We start from the raw sequence: 14,342 nt of genomic DNA, 5'->3' as shown, positions 1-14,342 counted from the left end.
TTTTCCACACAAGGAAAAGCTGAAAGTTCAGCACCAGTAACTGGCTTTACAAGATATATTAATGGTACATTTCTAAGTGGAAAAGTAAAGACTATAAGCAGACATATAAAAATTATGAATGGAAATATCTCATTTGTAAATACAAATATACAGGAAAGGGAGTAGATTAACCATTTACAAAGTTAGTAGAAGATTACAATATAAAAGTAGTAAAATAATCTATATCCACAATAAATATTTGAGACACACAAAACAAAAAGATATAAAACATGATATCAAAAATATTAAATGTGTGGAGTAGAAGTAAAAATGCATGGTTTTTAACGCATTTTCAACCTCTGAACTTAAGACATCAACTTACAATAATTATTATATTTTATAATATATATGTATTTTACACATATACATATGGACTTGCCAGGTGGCACTAGTGATAAAGAACTTGTCTGCCAATGCAGGAGACATGGGTTCCTTCCCCAGGTTTGGAAGATCCCTTGCAGGAAGGCATGGCAACCCACTCTTATATTCTTGCCTGTATATATAGTTATGTATGGGCATATGTATATGCATGTGTATGTGCATATATATGTACACAGTTACATCTAGTTATGTATGTGTGCATGCATGCTCAGTTGCTTCAGTCATGTCTGACTCTGTGCAACCCTTTGGACTGTAGCCCACCAGGCTCCTCTGTCCATGGGATTCTCCAGGCAAGAATACTAGAGTGTGCCACTGTGCCCTCTTCAAAGGGATCTTCCCAACCCAGGGATTAAACCAGCATCTCCTGCATTGATGGCAGATTCTTTACAGCTGAGCCACTGGGGAAGCCCATAATCATATATATATTTACATATAATCATATATGAGCATCATGATAATCACAAAGCAAAAATCTATAGTAGATATACACATACATAAAAGAGAAAGAAATCCAAACATAGCATTAAACATAGTCATCAAAATCACAAGACAAGAGAATAAAAGATTCCAGAGAAGTCTCCTCTCTTCCTCCATGTGAGGTTATAGTAAGAAAATGACTGTTTATTAAACAGAAAGTAGGCCTCACTAAACTTCACATCTGCTAGAGCCTTGATCTTAGACTGTCTATCCTCCAGAACTATGAGAATTTCCTTTCCTTAAAATCCGCTCAGTCTACAGTATTCTTTATAGCAGTGTGAACAGACCAATAGGCAGACAATGAAAAAGCTATTGAAATCTGAATAAAGTTTGTCTAGTAGTTAATGTCAGCATACCAATGTTAATTTATTAGTTTTGAAACATATACTAGGGTTACGTAAAATGCTAACACTAGGAGAAACTGGGTTGAAAGGCATGCAGAAACTCTGTACCATCTTTACCACTTTTCTGTAAATCTAAAATTATCCCAAAATTAAAGTTAATTTTAAAAAAGGATTAATAATACTCAACAATATCATACAGCTGCTACATTCCCCTAATCAATACACACATCATCCAGACAAATGAATTTGCCCATGTGTTCTATCTTTTATCTTAGACAAAAAATAATTGCAGATATTTTTTAATAGGTGCAGAAATATAGTTGAAACTACTGGGCTTCCAATTATAACTTAGCTTTACATAAATTAATACATTAATTAATTATTATTTATCAGTAATAAAATTTCTTGCATATTAGATCTCAAACAGTGCTCATCCTCTGAAAATTTTCCAAAATAAGATCATTGAAATTGTTATTTTTTGCATCAAATACCAAAGAGCAATAATTTTATTTAAAATAAATAATTTATTTAAAATAAAAATAAAATATTAAGTGGAAAACTAAAGGGTATTGGTGAAAGAATTATAATGAATATAAAATGTTAAATTGAGAAAACTGAACAGTAAATAAATAATGCTGCTGCTGCTGTCGCTTCAGTCATGTCCGACTCTGTGCGACGCCCTAGATGGCAGCCCACTAGGCTCCTCTGTCCCTGGAATTCTCCAAGCAAGAACACTGGAGTGGGTTGCCATTTCCTTCTCCAATGCATGAAAGTGAAAAGAGAAAGTGAAGTCGCTCAGTCGTGTCTGACTCTTTGCGACCCCATGGACTGCAGCCTACTAGGCTCCTCCGTCCATGGGATTTTCCAGGCAAGAGTACTGGAGTGGGGTGCCATTACCTTCTCTGAAATAAATAATAAATGGCAATAAATACAGAAATTGCTTAGTTACAAAAGATTGAGGAGGATGAGTGAGAATACTGAGTTAGTAGGTGAATAGGAGAGTAGATGAGAGATGAGAAGAGAATGACAACTGAGATCTATTTAACTAGAATGTTTAAAAATACTATTGAACATAAAAGTTTGATCTTAAAGTGATTTTGTTCCTGAAAAATAAAAAAGTAAGTACTTGAGTAATAGGTTTAGTTCTCTGTATTGTAGCATTAATATTGCTTAATTTCAACATTTGAAAAACATGTATACAAAAGAGTAAATGAGCTATTGTGTAGAATAGACTTAATTTGGCCATTTGTTCTATACCTCAATGACTCAATGAAAAAAGAAATTGCTATTCTGAAGCTCTTTTAATTAAGAATATGACATGATTCATTAACATGCAGCTCTAGAAATAAGTGACCAATTACAGTATGTTGACAAAAGCAAGTTACTTTATGCATTGCCACCAAATTTTCATAAGAAGCAAAAACTGGACTCATGAAAGTATGTTTCAAAAAGTGGGGAGGTAAAGGTTTAAGATTTTTAAAAAGTGAACTCAAAATATCCTGTCAGTGGCTTATACCTAAACATAAGTCTTGAACATATATATTGTTCCACAGTCAAATGTTCATGTTGGTTAATGATTACAAAGAGCTTACTTTTCACCTATGGAGCAGAAACTCTAGTTTTTATATAACCAATATTTATGGTGTTCAATCACCTTTATTTATTCATATAATAAGTGATGACTCAAGCTGTGTGTTAAGTCACTTCAGTCATGTTCTACTCTTTGCAATCGCATGGACTGGAACCTGGCGGACTGGAGCCCACCAGGCTCTTCTGTCTATGGGGTTCTCCAGGCAAGAACACTGGAGTGGTTTGCCATTTCCTTCTCCAGGGGATCTTCCCGACTCAAGGATTGAACCCATGTCTCTTACATCACCTGCATTGGCAGATGGGCTGTTTACCCCTAGCACTACCTGGGAAGCCCTAATTTTCCAACTGAAACAACTGATAGAGAGGAGCTGACAGGCTGTCTCAGAATCACACAGGAACAAACCAACCCTAGAGCTAAAGACTAACTCTATTTTAAACAATCGACATGAAGCTGATCAGACTGCCACATGACCAGTTTCAAGAGGACTGTCAGAGCTGACTATGCTGTTTCTGCTTGTAGCATGTAACCCCTTCCCTCCATCTGTGAAAGTTCTATAAGTGTTCTTGCCAACTGATTGTCAGTGAGGGGACTCAGCCTTCAGATAGATCATTCTTTCTCCCAGGTCACTAGCCTCCAAAACGAGGCAAGATTTCCTTTCCGCCAACTTTGCCTCTTTATTGGCTTCTAAGCAGCAAGCAGCCAGCCTTTTGGTAATAGCTTTTCTAGCGTCCAATGTGAGGCTGTGGTGCTCTCAGGACATCTGGTTTCTGGGAGGTTTTCCCAAGAATTGGCAGCAGGCCATAGAGATTGTGCATCTGATGGTTGTCATGAGCCAGCTACTGGTGGCTCACTGGCCTCAAGAGGGGAATTTGGGGGAGCATCCCTAGCAGCTGCCAAAACCGTTTGTTTTGGGGATCCTCTCTGTTTCTCCTCTGCTCAACACTAGCTGCCAACTCAAGCTTTTCCTTGGTGAAACTAAAACAAGCCTCTGGATGAGCTGATGATGTCCAAGATTGTGTAAACTCAGCTGTGTACACCAGACAACCTTCTCTTTTGAGCACAAAGCACTATTTGGGCACTTTTGTCAGTTGCCTCTGACCTGTGTCTCACATAGAGGACCGTTTGTGAACATGAAATGCTATTGGACAATTTTGGCAGTTGGTTCTGATGTGTATCTGACCCATGGACTGTTTGTATTGGGAAGTGTTTATTAGGAACTCCATATCGGTATCCTCTTGGCTAATTTGTGACATTTCTGTCTTCTGGTGTGTGAACGTGTATACCATTAGTGTGATTGGTGTTTTTGTTGCCTTTTGTAAAATGAGAAACTCAGTTTTCAATTCATTAGAGAATTTTAGCCATGGAATTATGACTTAAGGAAAAAAAAAGGTCATTTTTAACAATGTATGATAATGGTATTAAGATTCTAGAGAAAATTGTTTAATATGAAACTCTTTTGAAACTTCAAGACTGGTTCTTTTATATATGCAGTTAAAAATTTGGCTTAATAAAATAATGTTCTCAGAATTCTGACCCTAGGAGAACAAAAATATGCCTAAGAGAAAGCTTAAAGTTAACACTTTTCATGTCTGTGAACTGCAAACACAGTCCACTTTGCCTGAGATTTCAGAACTTGAAAAGATGTTTACTTTATTAGAAATTATGCTATAAAAAGTTTTAGAGGTTACAAAACATGTTTTTTTAAGCTGTCCAATCAGTAAATGCTAATATATTGTTTAATAACTTGTTTCTTTGCTTTGTAAAGGAGATTAAGGGTTAAAAATTATGTATATACTTCTGTTGAGATCAGTCGCTTAGTCATGTCCAACTCTTTGCGACCCCATGGACTGCAGTACCCCAGACCTCCCTGTCCATCACCAACTCCCAGAATTTACCCAAACTCATTTCCATTGAGTCGGTGATGCCATCCAACCATCTCATCCTCTGTTTTCTCCTTCTCCTCCTGCCTTCAATCTTTCCCAGCATCATGGTCTTTTCAACCCAGTCAGCTCTTAGCAGCAGGTGGCCAAAGTATTTCAATTTCAGCTTCAACATCAGTCCTTCCAATGAACACTCAGGACTGATCTCCTTGAGGATGGACTGGTTGGATCTCCTAGCAGTCCAACGGACTCGCAAGAGTCTTCTCCAACACCACAGTTCAAAAGCATCAATTCTTTGGCTCTCAGCTTACTTTATAGTCCAACTCTCACATCCATACATGACCACTGGAAAAACCATAGCCTTGACTAGATGGACCTTTGTTGACAAAGCAACATCTCTGCCTTTTAATATGCTGTCTAGGTTGGGCATAAGTTTCCTTCTAAGGAGTAAGTGTCTTTTAATTCCATGACTGCAGTTACCATCTGCAGTGATTTGGAGCACCCCCATCACCAAAAAAAAAAAAAAAAAAAAAGTCAATTACTGTTTCCACTGTTTCTCCATCTATTTGCAGTGAAATGATAGGACCAGATGCCAAGATCTTAGTTTTCTGAATGTTGAGACTTAAGCCAATGCTTTCACTCTCCTCTTTCACTTTCATCAAAAGGCCTTTGGTTCTTCTTTGCTTTCTGCCACAGGGTGGTGTCATCTGCATGTCTGAGGTTATTGATATTTCTCATGGCAGTCTTGATTCCAACTTGTGCTTCACCCAGCCCAGTGTTTCTCATGATGTACTCTGCATATAAGTTAAATAAGCCAGGTGACAATATACAGCCTTGACAACCTCCTTTCCCAATTTGGAACCAGTCTGATGTTCCATGTCCAGTTCTAACTGTTGCTTCCTGACCTGCATACAGATTTCTCAAGAGGCAGGTCAAGCAGTCTGGTATTCCCAGCTCTTTCAGAATTTTCCACAGTTTGTGGTGATCTATATAGTCAGAAGGAGATCAGTTCTGGGATTTCTTTGGAAGGAATGATGCTAAAGCTGAAACTCCAGTACTTTGGCCACCTCATGCGAAGAGTCAACTCATCAGAAAAGACTCTGATGCTGGGAGGGATTGGGGGCAGGAGGAGAAGGGGACGACAGAGGATGAGATGGCTGGATGACATCACTGACTCGATGGGCATGAGTCTGAGTGAACTCCTGGAGTTGGTGATGGACAGGGAGGCCTGGCATGCTGCGATTCATGGGGTTGCAAAGAGTCGGACACAACTGAGCTACTCAACTGAACTGAACTGATATAGTCAGAGGCTTTGGCAGTCAATAGAGCAGAAATAGATGTTTTTTTCTGGAATTCTCTTGCTTTTTCAATGATCCAGCAGATGTTGGCAATTTGATCTCTGGTTTCTCTGCCTTTTCTAAAACAAGCTTGAACTTCTGTAAGTTCATGGGTCACCTTATTGATGAAACCTGGCTTGGAGAATTTTTGGGCATGATGTTACTAACATGTGAACTGAGTACAATTGTGCGGTAGTTTGAGCATTCTTTTGCTTTGACCTTTTTTTTGGGATTGGAATGAAAACTGACCTTTTCCAGTCCTGTGGCCACTGCTGAGTTTTCCAAATTTTCTAGCATATGAGTGTAGCACTTTCATTGCATCATCTTTTAGGATTTGAAATAGCTCAGCTGGAATTCCATCATGTCCACTAGCTTTGTGCATATTGATGCTTCCTAAGGCCCACCTGACTTCACATTCCAGGATGTCTGGCTCTAGGCGAGTGATCACACCATCGTGATTATCTTGGTCATGAAGATCTTTTTTGTATAGTTCTTCTGTGTATTCTTGCCACCACGTCTTAATATCTTCTGCTTCTGTTAAGTCCATATCATTTTTGTCCTTTATTGAGCACATCTTTGCAAGAAATTTTCCCTTGATATCTCTAATTTTATTGAAGTGATCTCTAATCTTTCCCATTCAATTGTTTTCCTCGATTTCTTTGCACTGATCACTGAAAAGGCTTTTTTATCTCTCCTTGATATTCTTTGGAACTCTGCTCTCAAACAGTTGTATCTTTCCTTTTCTCCTTCTCTTTTTGCTTCTCTTCTTTTCACAGCTATTTGTAAGGCCTCTTCAGAAAGCCATTTTGCTTTTTTGCATTTCTTTTTTCTTGGAGATGGTCTTGATCCCTGTCTCCTGTACAATGTCATGAACCTCATTCCATAGTTCATCAGGCACTCTGTCTATCAGATCTAGTCCCTTCAATCTATTTCTCACTTTCAACTGTATAATCATAAGGGATTTGATTTAGGTCATACCTGAATGGTCTAGTGGCTTTCCCTACTTTCTTCAATTTAAGTCTAAATTTGGCTATAAGGAGTTCATGATCTTAGCCACAGTCAGCTCCCAGTCTTGTTTTTGCTGACTGTATAGAGCTCCATCTTTGGCTGCAAAGAATATAATCAATCTGCTTTTGGTGTTGGGCATCTGGTGATGTCCATGTGTAGAGTCTTCTCCTGTGTTATTAGAAAAGGGTGTTTGCTATGACCAGTGCATTCTCTTGGCAAAACTCTATTAGACTTTGCGCTGCTTCATTCTGTACTCCAAGGCCAAATTTGCCTGTTACTCCAGGTGTTTCTTGACTTCCTACTTTTGCATCCCAGTCCCCTATAATGAAAAGGACATCTTTTTTTGGTGTTAGTTCTAGAAGATCTTGTAGGTCTTCAGAGAACTGTTCAGCTTCTTCAGTGTTACTGATCGGGGCATAGGCTAGGATTACCATGATTGGATTGCTTGGATTGCCTTGGAAACAAACAAAGATCATTCTGTCGTTTTTCAGATTGCATCTAAGTACTGCATTTAGGATTCTTGTTGACTATGATGGCTACTCCATTTCTTCTAAGGGATGCCTGCCCACAGTAGTAGATATAATGCTCATCTGAGTTAAATTACCCATTCCAGTCCATTTTAGTTTGCTGATTCCTAAAATGTCGACCTTCACTCTTGTCATCTCCTGTTTGACCACTTTTGATTTGCCTTGATTTATGGACCTAACTTTCCAGATTCCTATGCAATATTGCTCTTTATATTTTTGGACCTTGCTTCTATCACCAGTAACATCTACAACTGGTTGTTGTTTTTGCTTTGGCTCCATCTCTTTATTCTTCCTGGAGTTATTTCTCCACTGATCTCCAGTAGCATACTGGGCACCTACTGACCTGGGGAGTTCATCTTTCAGTGTCCTATCTTTTTGCCTTTTCATACTGTTCACGGTGTTCTCAAGGCAAGAATACTGAAGTGGTTTACCATTCCCTTCTCTAGTGGACCACATTTTGTCAGAACTCTTCACCATGACCCGTCAATCTTTGGTGGGCTTACACAGGGATGGCTTAGTTTCACTGAGTAAGACAAAGCTGTGGTCCATGTGATTAAATTGGTTAGTTTTCTGTGGTTGTGCTTTCAATCTATCTGTCCTCTGATTCCCTCTCTCAGCATCTACCATCTTACTGGGATTTCTCTTACCTTGGACGTGGGGTATCTCTTCACAGCTGCTCAAGCAAAGAGCAGCCACCGCTCCTTACCTTGGACGTAGGATATCTCCTCATGGCCGCAGCAAGTGACCTTCGATGTAAGGTGTCTCCTCTCGGCCACTCGCTGCTCCTGTGCTGCGCCACCACCTGTTGTCACTCCAGCGCCAAGCAGCCGCTGCTCATTGCTACACCATATGTAAATCTATTAAAAGGGATAAGAGAAGTATTTTAGTTTCTAAAGGAAGTAGGAAAAGTGCTTTCAGAGAGGAAAGGTATTAAAGAAGCAGATATTTTGTTAAGAAAAAAATTATGACAACAGGTTTTTCCAAGAACTGTTATTTTTGGATGGGGGAAAATATGGGACAAATCATATGAATACAAAAAGTGATAAAATGTTTGGGCAAAAAGGGAAATTTGAGTGAAAAAAAGATGTGACATGTACAGGAGTGATTAAGGTTAGATTGGATTTAATTTGGTAAATGAACTTTATTATTAATAGTAGTAAAAGCTGGTACAAAACTGGAATTTGTTTTCTTTTCCTCCCTGTTATGAGAACAAAATTTCCCTAGAATATTGAGCTGCTTTTTATAACAGATTTTAAGTTTCTTTCTCTAGCTAACTTTGAGGATTCCAAAGGAACCCTAGGCACATCAGAAGAAACATTGACATTAGAGTAACTAAAATTAGTTGGTATGTTAAACTGTATGGAAAACATTTTGATAAGTTTCAGGTCATATTTTCTCTGGAAAAACTTGAGCCAAATGATAAACTTAATCAGAGAAGTGAGAAAATGCTGAAACAAAGGAAAATAGTCAAAAGAGACCAAATAATAGTCTATTAAGCATAGTGAAGGACTTTTCATTCCTCCCCAAGAACTGCAAATATTATTTTGAGCCCTATCTTCTGAGCTGTCTTTTCAGTATAAAAACCACTACCAGGTGGAAAAAGTTACTGCATGATGGCCAGACTGTAGCCATGACATAGTTGTTATGCTGCTCCTGCTGCTAAGTCGCTTCAGTCGTGTCTGACTCTGTGTGACCCCATAGATGACAGCCCACTAGGCTCCTGTATCCCTGGGATTCTCCAGACAAGAATACTGGAGTGGGTTGCCATTTCCTTCTCCAATACATGAAAGTGAAAAGTGAAAGTGAAGTCTCTCAGTCATGCCTGACTCAGCAACCCCTTGGACTGCAGCTTACCAGGCTCCTCCATCCATGGGATTTTCCAGGCAAGAGTACTTGTTATAACTGACCTCAAAAAATGGGAACAAACCAACCCTGGAACTAAATACTAGTTGTTAAATTTAAAACAATCAAGATGAATCTGATCAGACCACTGCTTGACTAATTTCAAGAAGACTCAGAGCTAAATGTGTTGTTTCTACATGTAGCCCCTCCCTTCAGCAATAAAAGGTCAATAAGATCTCTTGCCCATTGACTATCAGTGGAAAGAGTTAGCCTTTGGACAGGAGACTGCTCTCTCTCCCTTCCCCAATCCCACCAATTTACTAGCCTCTGAAATAAAGCAAACATTTCTTTCCACCAACCTTTCCTCTTTATTGGTCTCTGAGAGGCAAGCAGGCTGGGACTTCTCTTTCAATAACAGTATCAGTTGTTAAAGCAAGATCTTGGCTAAAAATACTTGGAGAATGAAATGTGCATAAGGGATTCTTAAAATCTCCAAAGTATTCCTGGGAATTTAGAAGGCTAAATATACATACGGTGCTATGCACATGGTTAAGAGCCCTGAGAGGGTACCAGTCTCTCACTGCTAACTTGAGGTCTTGCACAGGAAGTGAAGGGATAAAACAGAACTGTAAACTGCCAGAGCACTGAAGGCATGCCCCAACACACATGCACGCACGCACACACACACACACACACACACACACACACACACACACACACACAGCACTTGACAACTTGGCAAAGGGCAGAAAACTTGTTTTAAAAAAAAATATGACCAATCCTCAGACTCCAATAAGCTAACTGAATGCAAACTTCTGTTACTCACACATCAGGAAATTGAAAATCACTTCAGGAAAGTCAGTAAACAAAAAACAAGGTATCCACAACAATAAATTCTGAATAGATAGGGGAAATCTGATTTCTGGAGCTGGCACCTTTTATCTAAAATAACCAGTTTTGGCAAAAAAATATGAGACATATGAAGAATAGGACACAATTATTTAGTTGTTATGGTATACTGTTGTTGTTTTAGTCTCTAAGTTATGTTCGACTCTTTTGCAACCCCATGGATTGTAACCCACCGGTCTCCCCTGTCCATTGGATTTCCCAGGAAGAATACTGGTGTGAGTTGCTGTTTCCTTCACCAGGGGATCTTCCTAACCTAAGAATTGAACCAGAGTCCCCTGCTTTGCAGGCAGATTCTTTACTGCTGAGGCACCACGGGGAAAAACCAAGTTAATGAAAACTATTCCAAAAGTGCATCTGAACTTTGTAGCCCACAGAATTTTCCAGGCAGGAGTACTGGAATGGTTTGCCATTTCCTGACTTCTCTGGTGGCTCAGAAGGTAAAGCGTCTGCCTATAATGTGGGAGACCTGGGTTCAATCCCTGGGTCAAAAAGAACTTCTGGAGAAGGAAATGGCAACCCACTCCAGTATTCTTGCCTAGAGAATCCCGTGGATGGAGGAGCCTGGTAAGCTACAGTCCATGGGGTCGCAAAGAGTCGGACACGACTGAGCGACTTCATTCACTTACTCATTCCAAAGACGCATCTGAACTTTAGGGGCACAGATGTTGAACTCAGTTCAGTCCAGTTGCTCAGTTGTATCCGACTCTTTGTGACCCCATGAACCGGAGCACACCAGGCCTCCCTGTCCATCACCAACTCCCAGAATCTACCCAAACCCATGTCCATTGAGTCGGTGATAAATAGTGCTTTTAAGTATGCTCAGACAAATAAAGGTACTTGTGTCTAAAGAATTAATGTATAGCAATGATGCCTCACCAGATGCAGAATCAAAAAAAAAAAAAAAAAAGGAAGGTAGGAAGGGAAGAAATTGTGGGGGCAAAACACATAGAATAAAGAAGTATTATTCTCAAATACTTCTCAAAAAATGTTTATTACAACTTTGCTTGTAAGAGAAAAATGATGGAAATACCATTAGAAACAAGAAGTTTAATTTCATTGTTTTGATGTGGAGAATTGAGTCAAATATTCTGAAAAAAGTTTATTCATTTAATAAATTTACGCTTGACATCCAGAACTAAGAATTGTGAGCATACATCTTTGTGCAGAATTAAACAATGTTAATATGAATTAGTAAAGTAATGCTCAAAATTCTCTAAGACAAACTTCAGCAATACATGCACTGTGAGCTTCCTGATGTTCAAGCTGGTTTTAGAAAAGGCAGAGGAACCAGAGATCAAATTGCCAATATCTGCTGGATCATGGAAAAAGCAAGAAGTTCCAGAGAAACATCTACTTTTGCTTTATTGACTATGCCAAAGCTTTTGACTGTGTGGATCACAAGAAACTGTGAAAAATTCTCAGAGAGATGGGAATACCAGAACACCTGACTTGCCTCTTGAGAAATCTGTATGCAGGTCAGGAAGCTAGTGTTAAAACTGGACATGGAACAACAGACTGGTTCCAAATAGGAAAAGGAGTACGTCAAGGCTGAATATTGTCACCCTGCTTATTTAACTTCTATGCAGAGTACATCATGAGAAACGCTGGACTGGAAGAAACACAAGCTGGAATCAAGATTGCCGGGAGAAATATCCATCACCTCAGATATGCAGATGACACCACCCTTATGGCAGAAAGTGAAGAGGAACTAAGAAGTCTCTTGATGAAAGTGAAAGAGGAGAGTGAAAAAGTTGGCTTAAAGCTCAACATTCAGAAAACGAAGATCATGGCATCTGGTCCCATCACTTCATGGCAAGTAAATGGGGAAACAGTGGAAACAGTGTCAGATTTTATTTTTCTGGGCTCCAAAATCACTGCAGATGGTGACTGCAGCCATGAAATTAAAAGACGCTTACTCCTTGGAAGAAAAGTTATGACCAACCTAGATAGCATATTTAAAAGAAGAGACATTACTTTGCTGACTAAGGTCCATCTAGTCAAGGCTGTGGTTTTTCCAGTAGCCGTGTATGGATGTGAGAGTTGGACTGTGAAGAAGGCTGAGCGCCAAAGAATTGATGCTTTTGAACTGTAGTGTTGGAGAAGACTCTTGAGAGTCCCTTGGACTGTAATGAGATCCAACCAGTCCATTCTGAAGCTGATCAGCCCTGGGATTTCTTTGGAAGGAATGATGCTAAAGCTGAAGCTCCAGTACTTTGGCCACCTCATGCAAAGAGTTGACTCATTGGAAAAGACTCTCTTGCTGGGAGGGATTGGGGGCAAGAGGAGAAGGGGACGACAGAGGATGAGATGGCTGGATGGCATCACCCACTCGATGGACGTGAGTTTGAGTGAACTCCAGGAGTTGGTGATGGACAGGGAGGCCTGGCATGCTGCAATTCATGGGGTCGCAAAGTGTCAGACACGACTGAGCAACTGAACTGAATATGAATTTTGAAAACATTTAATCTGTTGGTCAAGATGGTAAGGGTTATTCACACATATTATTTGAATTTAATTAGTACACCTCTGTATAGCTTCTCTAAAGTCAGAGGAAAAATAAACGATGTCAAATTCTGGTTTGGAATGAAATGTGTATTTATGTAAGGTGAATTTGCTTGTTTGGCTTCTGTCTGTTCTGGTGAACAGATTATAGTTAGGTCTTGCTTTATTTTTCCTTGATTGACTCTGACAATCTCTGTCTATAATTGGTATATTTAAACCATTCCCATTTCAGTGAATACTGATATAGGCACATTAAAATGTACTATGTTTATAACTGATTCTATTCATTGTACTTAATTTTGCTTTTTTTTTTTTCTTCTTCCTTTCTTATTATGCCATCCCTGGTTTAAATTGAGTGCTTATAAGATTTTGCTTTCTCTCCTGCCTTAGCATATCATTTATATTTCTTTGAAAATATGTTTAGTACTACTAGTTGTCTTAGCATCATTTTAATTGCCCTAGTATTATTAATATGCATGTGTATCCAAGTCATGTCTATATTCAAGACATACTAAATGTCCTACTTCAAGGGTAGTTCAGGTACCTTATAACAGAGTATTCCCAATTTCTCCCATCTGGCCTTTATAATAGTCATGGCATTCATTAAGCTTATCCATCTTCTATAATCATGTGGTACATTGTTTCTGTAATTATTGTGAACAAACACATATATTTGATCAAATAAGAATAAGAAAGTTATTATCCCATCACTTTATTGCTTATCTGGCATGTTTCTTCCATCTTCTCTATTTAAAATTTAAATTTCACTCTGACCTATGTTGTTTTCCTTCACACTGCAAAACTTCATACAGCCGTGGTGAATTCAAGTCAATGTATGGCAAAACCAATACAGTATTGTAAAGTAAAATAAAGTAAAAATAAAAATTAAAAAAATAAAAATAAAAAATAAATAAAATAAAATGATAACCAACAAGGACCTATTATATACCACAGGGAACTCGGCTCAATATTCTATAATAACCTAAATGGGAAAACAATTTGAAAAAGAATGAATCAGTATGGGTATAACTGAATCACTTTGCTGTACACCTGTAACTAACACATCATTGTTAATCAATTAAACTCCAAAATAAAATAAATTTTAATTAAAAATAAAAATAAATAAATAAAATGTCTTGAAGGACAGATAGGCTGTGATGAATTTTTTGTTTTAGTTTTTTCGCAGAATGTCTTTATTTCTCCCTCACTTCAGGTGATAATCTTTTTGTATATGTAATTCCAGATATTTAGTTTTGTCTTTTGATTAAAAATAGTTCACTTTGCTTTTTTTGTATGGTTTCTGACAGAAGTTGATTCTAATTTTTCTTTTTTTGTCCTTCTGTAAGTAAGGCATATTCTCCTCTTCTGTATTCTTTCAATATTTTTTCTTCACATTTGGTTTTCAGCAGTTGGAATGTGATGTGCCAAGTTGTTTTTGAATCCAAAGGCTTTTTTAAATTTTGAAGTTAAAAGCTGTACTCTAGTCCAGATGGCACAATTTCTTT

This window comes from Budorcas taxicolor, chromosome 9 (assembly GCF_023091745.1).
Source record: "Budorcas taxicolor isolate Tak-1 chromosome 9, Takin1.1, whole genome shotgun sequence".
Classification (NCBI taxonomy): domain Eukaryota; kingdom Metazoa; phylum Chordata; class Mammalia; order Artiodactyla; family Bovidae; genus Budorcas; species Budorcas taxicolor.
Note: the sequence above shows the minus strand (reverse complement) of the source record.